Source organism: Caretta caretta, chromosome 3 (assembly GCF_965140235.1).
Source record: "Caretta caretta isolate rCarCar2 chromosome 3, rCarCar1.hap1, whole genome shotgun sequence".
Classification (NCBI taxonomy): Eukaryota; Metazoa; Chordata; order Testudines; family Cheloniidae; genus Caretta; species Caretta caretta.
In genome coordinates this window covers 161,135,939-161,148,153 of record NC_134208.1, presented here as the reverse complement: position 1 = coordinate 161,148,153, position 12,215 = coordinate 161,135,939, and the positions used below count along the sequence as shown (strand labels likewise).

At 51.0% G+C, this 12,215-nt stretch overlaps 1 long non-coding RNA gene across 1 annotated transcript in view; it reads left to right on the top strand.

Moving 5' to 3' along the window:
• The window catches only part of LOC142071627 (uncharacterized), a 28,970-nt gene that overhangs the window by 5,642 nt on the left and 11,113 nt on the right, over window positions 1-12,215 (top strand). The window contains exon 3 of the long non-coding RNA XR_012667754.1: window positions 1,479-1,708. This is a non-coding gene — a long non-coding RNA (uncharacterized LOC142071627). The remainder of the gene's footprint in view (window positions 1-1,478; window positions 1,709-12,215) is intronic.

The window sequence follows — 12,215 nt, the reverse complement described above, 5'->3', positions numbered from 1 at the left end:
CAGTTAACCCTGAAACTGTGATTCTTGGCTTCCAAACCCAAGTTCAATTCCCTTGGCTACGGTACCTCTCCATCTAGTCCTATTGACAATGACAATACATTATAATATCTAGCTCTTAGTGTAGTATTTTCCTCAGTAGTTCTTTACAAAGAGGTCAGTAATATTAGCCCCATCTTACAGATGGGGAAACTGAGGCACAGAGTGGCAAAGTAACTTCCCAAGGCCACCCAGTTGGTCAGTGGCAGAACTGGGAATAGAACCCTGGTTGTTTGAGTCCCAGCTCTCTCCATTAGGAAACACTGCCTTTAATAAAATAAAAAGAAAAATAAAAAGCAGAGATAGCAGCGACCATGTTGTCGTCCCCAGTCAGAAAGTAATTCTGGAAAAGTTGCCTTTAACTCGCACTATATTTCGTGTGGCGGGTTTGACTGGTCAGGCTGCAGAACTCACCTACAAGGAGGAGAGCACAGAGTATCTTTTAATTAACATGATTTTTTTTTAAATTACTATTTACACGTTCCGCTCTTTGCCCTTTTTCAGCTGCAGGGCAATGTTCTATTTTAACGGCCTGGGCAGGGACTTGAGGCATGGAGACTGTAGCCAACTCAAACAGGAATCTCTCCATCCTGAACAGAGGGTTGACTGATGATAATTACTATCTTCCTGAGCCTTTAAAGATCTGCTCTTCCAAAGACACTATCTTATCTGAAAGCCTCTGGCTTCCCACTTGAGGGTATAAACATCTCTCTGAGGCAAGGGAACCCTTTGACATTAGGAAAGTACAATTCAGAATAAGCCAAAGAAGCTTTTATGTCTAATCTTGCTAAGTATTCAGAGGCTGTGAATGTCTTTTTATCCCAGATTGTTGGGGGGTTGTTTAGTTTTTTGTGTGGGAGCACCTTTTGCTTGGTGTTTTACAGCATCTTTGATGGGGTTTTTTAGCCAAGCTGTCAGCACTATACTTGTTTGGTCAGTACTTGTGTATTCATCCAGCATCTTCAGCACATAAAACCAGCACTGTGTTAGCAAGGCTTCCATGCAGTCAATTCTGCTAATATTTTAATGCTCTGACTAATGTGGCTTTAGTGTAAATGTTTTCTGATTCTGTCACACATTGCTCAGGAGCAAATTTTGATGGCTTCCTTTGCTGGCAGAGGATGTTTGGTTAATTCACTGTCTTGCCTATTGTTTTGTTTTTTTTTAATAGGTAGCAAAGTTTTTATTCTTTTTCCAGAGGCCTCAAGGATCCGGTCAATTAACAGAAAATTAAAAGCCTGTTGCACATTTGTACAAACTGATAATTTATTCATGTGATAGCTGAGGCCAACAGTATAAGCTTCCCTCCCTCCAGCATTGGAAATCTGTTCCAGTGTGTTGCAGGAGTCTGTTATGGGCTCCTCCGGATCCCTTTATTTGTTCCCTGTTTTACATTCCTTCCAAACCCTCATGACCTTGTGTCACAACCACTTTCCTCCTAGTTTATGTGCACTGAATGGGACTTCATTCAAAGTCTGGCACAGACGCCTCATCACTGGCCTCAGGGAGCTGCTGCTGTGCTGAATGAGATGAGACGCTCACGTCACACAATGAGCTGCCTGCATTACTTCTGCAAAATTCCCCGTCTGGTGGTTTGGGAGAATACTGGGAAGGAGTCTCCTCCGCCAAACGACAGTACAGAACCTTGTCAGAAGCCTATCAACCATATCAGGTGGGAACCATTTAGAGATAAGGCAAAGAAATTCCAGCATAAGATTTACCAGAATGAGAGAGGTGACTATCAGAGGGGATAATACTCTTTGCGGATGATACTAAACTGGGAGGAGTGGTAGATACGCTGGAGGGGAGGGATAGGATACAGAAGGACCTAGACAAATTGGAGGATTGGGCCAAAAGAAATCTGATGAGGTTCAATAAGGATAAGTGCAGGGTCCTGCACTTAGGACGGAAGAACTCAATGCACAGCTACAGACTAGGGACCGAATGGCTAGGCAGCAGTTCTGCGGAAAAGGACCTAGGGGTGACAGTGGACGAGAAGCTGGATATGAGTCAGCAGTGTGCCCTTGTTGCCAAGAAGGCCAATGGCATTTTGGGATGTATAAGTAGGGGCATAGCGAGCAGATCGAGGGACGTGATCGTTCCCCTCTATTCGACATTAGTGAGGCCTCATCTGGAGTACTGTGTCCAGTTTTGGGCCCCACACTTCAAGAAGGATGTGGATAAATTGGAGAGAGTCCAGCGAAGGGCAACTAAAATGATTAGGGGTCTGGAACACATGACTTATGAGGAGAGGCTGAGGGAGCTGGGATTGTTTAGCCTGCAGAAGAGAAGAATGAGGGGGGATTTGATAGCTGCTTTCAACTACCTGAAAGGGGGTTCCAAAGAGGATGGCTCTAGACTGTTCTCAATGGTATCAGATGACAGAACGAGGAGTAATGGTCTCAAGCTGCAGTGGGGGAGGTTTAGATTGGATATTAGGAAAAACTTTTTCACTAAGAGGGTGGTGAAACACTGGAATGCGTTACCTAGGGAGGTGGTAGAATCTCCTTCCTTAGAGGTTTTTAAGGTCAGGCTTGACAAAGCCCTGGCTGGGATGATTTAACTGGGAATTGGTCCTGCTTCGAGCAGGGGGTTGGACTAGATGACCTTCTGGGGTCCCTTCCAACCCTTATATTCTATGATTCTATGATAAGTCTGCAGTTGTTGTAGCCGTGTAGGTCCCAGGATATTAGCGAGACAAGGTGGCATGAGGTAATAGCTTTTATTGGACCAACTTCTGTTGGTGAGAGGGACAAGCTTTCGAGCGCCACAGAGGTGATAAGTATCAACAAAGGCTTTATTCCAAGCCAGTCATGACTTCAGTTCACCTGTCTTCACATGGAGGAAGCCTGAGAGTTCTTCACATTTCCTGTAACAATCACAGGTAACTACCAGGCTGGATGTTTCCCTTCATTAATTCCAGATGCACCTCAACCGCTGTCACTCCTTTCAGAGGCTTTCTATATGGGATCCATCCCTTGCCTATAGGCCTCTCTCACTTCTTCAAGCCACATATGTTCAGCAGCCAGAATGAACCCTCCATGTTCAAACTTTAGCTGATGCCAGCTTCCAACAGGATGATTTTTCTGTTTGGGGGAATGCACTGAAGCTGCACATGGACAAAGTCTGTCAGGATAGTTCACCTAATCATTAAGTTGGAATATATGCTATTTGCACTCTGCTGTCCATGGGCCCAGCACTTTCCTATATAATCACCTCCAATTAGGATAAATGGCTGTTTCTGTTTCATTACTGTCAAGTAAGTTATTAAAGTGCCATTTATGTCTCATGCTGCTGACAAGGATACCTGCACATTCCTCTTCTCCTAGAGTTGTATCCAGTAGCAGGTTCACCATGGCGCCGGGCCCAGAGTCAGAAGGGGCCCCGGCCAGCCTGATCCCCCCCGCCGGCTGAGCCGACCAGAAAAGCTGCCCCTTTCCCTGCTCCGACCCGCCTCTTCCCTTCCCTGCTCCACCTGAGCCCCGCCTCTTCCCACCCCTGCTCCGCCCCAGCTCTGACCCTGCTCCGCCCCCGCCCCCCTCTTCCCACCCCCGCTCCACCCCTTCCCCTGAGCTACGCGTCCAGGGGGACTGCAGCAGGGGTTGGGTGTGCCCCGCACTCATGGGGCGGCGGGAAGTGGAGCGACCCTGCCCCAGCTCGCTCCGCTCCGCTGGTGAGTTCTCCCCAGTCCCAAGGCCGGGAGCCAGGCGAGCAGACTGGAGTGGGCTGGGGCCAGCTTGCTCCACTTCCTGCCGCCCCGTGAGCGCACCGTTGAGCCTGCCCTGAAATCACCAGCGGCAGGAAATAGAGCGACCTGGTCCCAGCCCATTCTGTTGGCTCATGCTGGGGGGCGGTTTCCCCCCTACCCTCCAAGCCTGGGGAGGAGATGGAGTGGTGGGGAAGGGGCATGGAATGGGGAAGAGAAGGGGACGGGGGGGAAGAGGCAGGGGAAAGAAGGGAGTGGGATGGGGAGGAGATGGAGCAGTGGGGAAGGAGCATGGAATGGGGAAGAGAAGGCGATGGGGGATGTGGGGGCAGGGGGGAAGGAAGGAGGTGGGATGGGGAGGAGAAGGGGATAGGGGAAGCTGGGGGCCAGCATGTGGATCCCCTTGGCAGCAGCTGGGGCTCCCCTGTTAAGTAGGCCCATCAAACCCGCACCCTGACAAGCCCCAGCTCCCCTGCATCTATACTACACCAATGAGCCCTCCCAGACACCCTCCCCACTGAGCCCCAACCACCTACACCTGGACCCCCACCCAAATGAACCCCACCTCCCCTGCACCCAGACCTCCCCACCCCGCTGAGTTCCAACCACTTTCACTTGGTCCCCCCTGCAGACTCCCATTGTCCCTGCACCTAGAACCTCCCTGTGCATCCAGATCCCCCACTGAGCTGCCTGCACCCAGACTGCCCCACACAAAACCCTCTTACCCCCATCTGGATCCCCCACACTAAGGCCCTCTACACTTGGATCCTCCTGCCAGGCTGAGCCTCCCTGCCCACATCTGGTGTGCCTGGCGCAAAAGGGGCAGGGCCCCAGGGTGTTTCTGTGGCAGGCATGGCCCTTGTGCTGTGTCAGGGTCAGGTTCAGCCTCACTGCCAAGTCCCTGTCCCAGGATGTGGGGGAGGCTGCAGGGTATTCTCCCACCTCCATGCAGCCAATGGCCTGTGCTCCCCACTGCCATGGTAGAGCGTCCACATTTATTTATTGTTTAAAAAAAAAAGTGCAGAATTTACAAATATTGTGCACAGAATTTGATGCAGAATTCCCTCAGGAATATGGGGCGGTGTACAGCTGTGATGGTGGGACTGTGACGGGGGTGCAGGACAGTAAGGGATCTATGGGTGGGGGAGCTGGCAGGGGGTATGGTGTGCAGGGTGCTGTGCAGTTGTGTTGGGAGGTCAGCGGGAGGGATCTCTGGGCAGTGGGTGCTGGGCATAGGGGGTGCAGGGAGATTAGCCATAGGGATCTGTGGGGAAGGTCTCTGGGCGAGGGGGCGCTGGGTCCCTTAGGGTGAGATTTCTGAAGGCATTAGAATGATGGAAGTGATTTAAAGTAAACACAGGTGAGCTGCTTTTTGGAAACTCATTCCCTGCTGCTACCGTGGAAGTGCATGCATGACTGTTATAAGGAAAACCCAGAGAGTTCAGCCTTCCAGTGCCAGTCCCGGTTGCTTTAGTACACTAGGCAAAGTGATGATTTCTCTCCCCTCCTCCATCCCTCCCACCCAGCTATGGAACCAAACCCATACGGATGGCCCCTCTCCAGAAGTACATGCCACGTGCTGGTCAGCCATGCAGTGATGCAGGAACGGGGGTGGGGAGGGGGGACCAGGGCCCTCCCATTTTTTGAAAGTGGGGGGGCCTGGCCTTTCCACTTTTCGCCAGGTGGACCTTGCCCCCCCCCCCCCCCAGCCAGGCCAGCAGCTGGTGGAGCCTGGACGGGGAGCCTGGGCAGTTGTGGGAGCTGCGTGGACCCTCCACCTGCGTGTGTGTGTGTGTGTGTGTGTCCTGAGGGCAGCTTCCAGCCTGTGTCCCTGCTCCCCGGGACCTCCGTCCAGGCAAGTGGAAGGTCCGCGCCGCAGCTCCCCACAGTTGCCCACGTGGTTCTTGCCATGGCCGGGTTGGGGTAAGAGCCACCACGCAGGCAGCTGAGGGGAGCCTGGGTCCGTCCACCTGCCCTGGGCCCTGCCCCCCCCACACTTTTGGGAAGGCTCTGCTGCCCCTGCAGCCATGTGCACCAGGCATTCTATTTCCAACATGCCCCCCCCCCAATCACCTGTGCTGTTGGACACTCTCCTGCTATGACCATGGTCCTGCGAGGGCAGGATTCTGGAACACATCTGAAAACCATGACTCAGCAGAAACAGACGCACCCTGGGGAAGGGGTGGGGACACCAGACAGGCAGAAATGCTGCAGCCAGATGAGAGATTTAAGACTGGTGAGTCACCCAAGTGGTCACAGTGCTTTTCGAACAGCACCCTCCCTTGGAAGTGGTGTCCTAGGCAGCTGTCTAACTTACTTTGCACCTAAAACCACACCTGCAGAAGAAGCCACTGTGGTCATCCTTTATGCTGTGGGGCAAAGGGTCTGCCAGCCTGAACTGTCAAGGACTGAGGCCCACCTGGTCCACTCCACTAGGATCTTGCATAACACAGAACTTTTCAAGAAGCGTTAAGAGTTTGGAAAACAAAGTTTGTACTTCTGCTGTAAAGTGGAACTGCTCAGAATGAAAGGAGAATGGATTTGTTTGACTGAGGGCCTGGCTGAACTCCTGATTAATCTTTCCATTGACTTCAGCAGGAGTTGGGTCAGATTCCAGTCAGATTATTGTTTAAAAAAAGCTGTTAGTCCCCTGTGCCTGATTCTCTTCTCTCTCAACACAACATGTGTCTATCTGTCTCCCAAACAATCTCCTGCCAGCTCTCCCTGCTTCCTACCCATTTAGGTATTTCTATAGCCCCCATCACTACAATATCTGTGCACCTCCCAACGACTGGAAAACGGATATCACAATAAGCATCTTTCTCCTTTCCCAGCCTGTAAGCGAAATATGCACGGTTAGTTTGTAGGGTTTGTGTATGTGTGGCTGTGTGAAGAAACGCAGATGAATCTAAGGGTATGTCTACACTATGAAATTAGGTCGATTTTATAGAAGTCGATTTTTAGAAACCAATTTTATACAGTTGATTGCATATGTCCACACTAAGCGCATTAAGTCGGTGGAGTGCGTCCTCACTACCGTGGCTAGCATCGAGTTACAGAGTGGTGCACTGTGGGTAGCTATCCCACAGTTCCCTCAGACTCCACTGCCATGGGAATTCTGGGTTAAGCTCCCAATGCCTGAGGGGGCAAAAACATTGTTGCGGGTGGTTTTGGGTACATGTCGTCAGGCCCCCCTTCCCTCCGTGAAAGCAACGACAGACAATCATTTTGCGCCTTTTTTCCTGGGTTACCCGTGCAGATGCCATACCACGGCAAGCATGGAGCCCGCTTAGCTCACCGTCACCGTACATCTCCTGGATGCTCCTGGCAGACCTCGGTGAGGTCGATCAGGGGCGCCTGGACAGACATGGCTAGTCTCCTCTTAGAGCACTGAATTTTGAGCTAGAGACTCCAGGTCATTCTCTTCTTTAAGTTTTGTCTCATGGAGATTCAGTCATGCCTGGAATATCATGCGAGCTCTCCCAGCCGGCAGCACCGCGCGGTCGCCCCTACCCCAGCCTACCCCTTGCTCCCATGGCTCATGAAGCCTGGACAGTAGTAAGGAGCAGTTCAGCTATAGGCTGAGCAAGTGCAGAATGGTGGTAGAATGTGCCTTTGGATGTTTAAAAGCTCGCTGGCACTGTTTGCTGACTAGGTCAGACCTCAGTGCAACCAACATTCCCATTGTTATTGCTGCTTGATGTGTGCTCCATAATATCTGTGAGAGCAAGGGGGAGACGTTTATACTGGGGTGGGAGGTTAAGGCAAATCACCTGGCATCCGATTTTGAGCAGCCAGACACCAGGGCAATTAGGAGAGCACAGCAAGGCGCACTGCGCATCAGAGAGGCTTTGAAAACCAGTTTCATGACTGGCCAGGCTTCGGTGTGACAGTTGTGTGTGTTTCTCCTTAATGCAAATCTGCCCCCTTTGTTGATTTTAATTCCCTGTAAGCCAACCACCCTCCCCCCTTCGAAATAAAGTAACTATTGTTTTGAAACCATGCATTCTTTCTTTATTAATTTTTTAAAAATGAGATAATGGACAAGGTAGCCCGGGTGGGCTGGGGGAGGAGGGAAGGACAAGGCCACATTGCTTATTGTAGCAACACTAAAAATCAAACTGTTTGAATGACAGCCTTCTGTTGCTTGGGCCATCCTCTGGAGTGGAGTGGCTGGGTGCCTGGAGCCTCTCGCTACGTGTTCTTGGGCATCTGGGTAAGGAGGATATGGAACATGGGGAGGAGGGTAGGCAGTTATACAATGGATGCAATGTGGGTCTGTGCTCTTGTTGGCTTTCCTGTAGCTCCACCAGATGCTTCATCATGTCCATTTGCTCCCCCAACAGACGCTTCATCATGTCCGTTTGCTCCCCCATTAGCCTCAGCATCGCATCCTACCTCCGCTCTTCACGCTCACTTAATTCTTTCCTGGCCTCTGCCACTGAATGCCTCCATGCATTAAGCTGTGCCCTATCAGTGCCGGGGGACTGCATGAGCTCGGAAAACATGTAATCGCGAGTGCTTTTTTTTCACCATCTAATCTGCGATAACCTCAGGGATGGAGATGATAGGGGGAGCGTAGAAACATTCTACGCTCTACGATTCTGGGGGCACTGCATGGTCACCTGTGCTTCTAAGTGCTGCTGAGTTCGCCACACTGACCAAACAGGAAATGAAATTCAGAAGTTCCCGGGGCTTTTCCTGTGTACCTGGCTAGTGCAAAAGTGCTGTCCAGAGCGGTCACAATGGAGCACTCTGGGATAACTCCTGGAGGCCAATACCATTGATTTGTGTCCTCACTACCCCAAATTTGACCGAGCAAGGTCGATTTTAGTGCTACTCCCCTCTTCGGGGAGGAGTACAGAAGTCGATTTTAAGAGCACTTTAGGTCGACGGAATGGGGTTGGTTGTGTCGACGCAGTCATTTTTAAATTGACCTAACACGGCTAAATTCAACATAACCCCGTAATGTAGACCAGGCCTAAGTCAGAGAAATGAGTTTTGAATTTAGCACTACAAGAGGTTAGTTCTGTGGTCACTCTGATCTCTTGCGGGAGTGCCAAAAACAACCTAAATAGACCCTCTATATTATTTTTCATTTTCCCAGCACTGTACTAACTGAAGCATCTGCACGACCCACAGCCACAAAGGAACCATTTTCACAGGCCTCTTAGGAAACTTCCCAACCTTCAGTCTGAACTCTAGAGCCAGAAGGTCTGTTTCCCCTCAGACCTGTTCCCCCTGGAACAAGCAGCAGTGATGGCTGGGGCGGGGACTGAGGTGGTAATTTTCAGACATGAGACGGTTTCCCAATGAAGGCCTCTTCCCTTCCACCCTCCATTCCTCTTCCCTTTCACCCAGCATTCCTTTCTGCCGCCTTGCCTCACTCACACAAAATGGGTCTGAGGCCTGGTCTCCTCACAATTTGTTTTAGTGATGGTGACAAGCAAGTCCTGGATAGGCGTACTCTGTTGCTTGGGGAAAGTGTGTACAACAGGGTGACCAGATGCCCAGTTTTCGACTGGAATACCCAGTCGAAAGGGGATCCTGGCAGCTCCAGTCAGCACCGTTGATGCCATATAGTGGTGCTGGCAGGCTCCCTGCTAGCCTCCATGCCATGTGGCTCCCAGAAAGCAACCAGCATGTGCCCCCTCCGGCTCCTGCATGTAGGTGTAGCCAGGGGGCTCCGCACACTGCCCCCACCCCAAGCACCACCCACACAGCTCCCATTGGCTGGGAACCATGGCCAATGGAAGCTGCGGGGGTGGCGCCTGCGGATGGGGCAGTGCACAGAGCAGCCTGGCTGCGCCTCCATATAGGAGCCGGAGGGGGGACATGCTGCTGCTTCTGGGAGCTGCTTGAGGTAAGTGCCGCCCAGATCCTGCACCCCTGACCCCCTCCCACCCTCCGAACTGCTCAGTCCCAGCCTGGAGCTCCCTCCGGCACCCCAAACCCCTTATCCCCAGCCCCACTCCAGAGCCTGCACCCCCAGCCAGAGCCCTCTCACTCTCCCGCACCCCAAACCCCAGCCCCAATCCAGAGTCCCCTCCTGCACCCCAAATCACTCATTCCTGGCCACACATCAGAGCCTGCACCTGCAGCCAGAGCCTTTGCACCCCATGCACCCCTGCCCCAGCCCAGAGGCCCCTCCCACCTCAGCCACCACCTGGAGCCCCCTTCTGCACCCCAAATCCCTCATCCCTGGCCCCACACTAGAGCCCACCCCCCCCCCAGCTGGAGCCCTCTTGCATCCCAACCCACTGTCTCAGCCTGGAGCCCCCTCCTGCACTCTGAACGTTTCATTTCTGGCCCCACCCAGGAGCCTGCACCCTCAGCCGGAGCCCTCCCTCCTCCCACACCCCAGCCCCCTTAGCCAGCCCAGTGAAAATGAGCAAGTGAGTGAGGGTGGGGCGAGCGAGCGACAGAGCAAGGGGGGGATGGAGTTAGTAGGGCGGGGCCTCGGAGAAGGGGCGGGGCCTGGGTGGGGTCTCAGAGGAGGGTCTGGGCAGAGGTGTTCAGTTTTGTGCAAGTAGAGAGTTGGCAACCCTACCAAACACTGTGCTGGGCTAGATCTTGTCTGGGAGCATGGCCTTCTGGGAGTGAATGTACTTCCAAGAATGAAACTGCAGCATGGGGAGAGGGGGGATGCAGCATCTTCTTTCTTCCCTTTGGCAGAGCAGCCCATAGGGATGCGAGCAGGGGAGATCCAGGTAGTATTCCCAGGGCTACCGCTTTTGTGACCTTAGGAGAGCTACTTAATTTGCCAGTGCCTCAATTTTCCTAATGATAGGGATATTTGCTTACTGTTGTGAAACACGGAGACCTTTGGGCGAAAAGCTTCTGTTTCACTGACATTTACTAGAATGGCAGGCAAAATACACAGTTTTTCCTATCTGACAGATGGGTACCACGATAAATGGAGGAATCTGGGCTGTTTCTCCTAACTTCAGTTATCACCCTTTTCATTTTTTCCTTTCTGTTCTGAAGAACAGCGTCCCCTCCTGTAATACCAGCCTGGATTTCTTTAAATAGAGGTGTAACAGGGTGAAATATTACTCAACCATGAAATGTTATTCTTCAAGGTCCCTCTCTTGAGGTATCCCCTTCATCACTTGCACATCACAGCCTTCATATGCCGCTTTTTAGATGTAGGCTCTAACTTTCTTGGTGAGCTGACAAATCATAGCCTAATAGAGCTTGCTAATGCATAGGAAACATCCATTTCTTCTCTGCCGTGACTAGAAGAAGGTAACTCGGTGGCTATGGTTTCAGTGGAGAGCTCATTCTGGAAATCCATTTGGGGACTTGTGGTAGCACTTCACCACAGGGTTTTGTTGGGGTGGGATCTCTGGACTGAACATGAATTACAAGTCAATGCATTAACGCCCACCACTTCTTCAGAGTCTCCAGATGTAATCAGATTGCATATTGTTCTGGCAAGGCAAGCCATGAATCATAAATTGCACTAATTTCTTTCTGGTGATCAGGGGCTAGGCGGTGAGATGGGAAGCAGTCATGAATTGCTGACAGACTTACTTTCTGGAGACTTCATGAGAAGGGAAATAAAGATACTACACAGTCGAATCAGAAATGTTCTGATAAGGAAAGGAGTATTGCATTTTCTGTCCTCTGGCATCTAAGCAGAGGCAAAGCCAAAATTCTTGTGAATCAAAGTTTTTAAATCACCGGACACCACCTTGTCTTCCAGCATGTGTATTATTACAGGGAAAAGAAATTACTGTAAATGGGAGATCATTCTTCCCATTCTCCACTAAGGCATTGGCTGCATTGCAGGCTGTTTGGCAACCATCTAGACCAGTGTTTCTCAATTGGTCACAAAAGGAAATCGGGGGTGGGGGAGTCTGAGGCATTGAAAATGTTATTAGAACCTAAAGCAAAGAGGATCTTGCTCCCCCACTCCGCACACCCTTGTCCTTCAAGGTCAATTAGTCTCTGTCAGCATTTCAAAAAACCCGCCCAAATAGATTATCGAGGGTTATTGTTATCATTGATGGTTTTTTTTAATGCTTTTACAGTAAATGTAAGGGGCGGGGGGTCACAAAATGTTTTTGACTTAGAATAAAGGGTCACTAACCTGAAAAGATTGAAGAAATTGATCTAGACAGCTATCGAGTCTCTATTACCGAGAAGTCTGAATCAAGCACATAGGTGCAAAAACTCCCAAGGTCTGTGGTCATCTAAATACTGAGACTTGGGGCACATCTCCAGCCTTTATTTTAAGCCAGAATAAAACCAAGTGCTGCCATTCACACATTCTGGTGCATGCACTCTGCTGTTTTCACTGTGACTGGTATTCCTGTGGCAGAGCAAAGCTTAGAAGAGAGCTCGGAGTTAGTTGCAAGACTCTAGGCCCTAGCATCTTTTTTCCAAAGGGCAGCCCAATTTTAGTGTGTAGACCAATCAAACATGGTCATCAGGCCCCATTACTTTATATATCCTGGAGCTCGGAAGG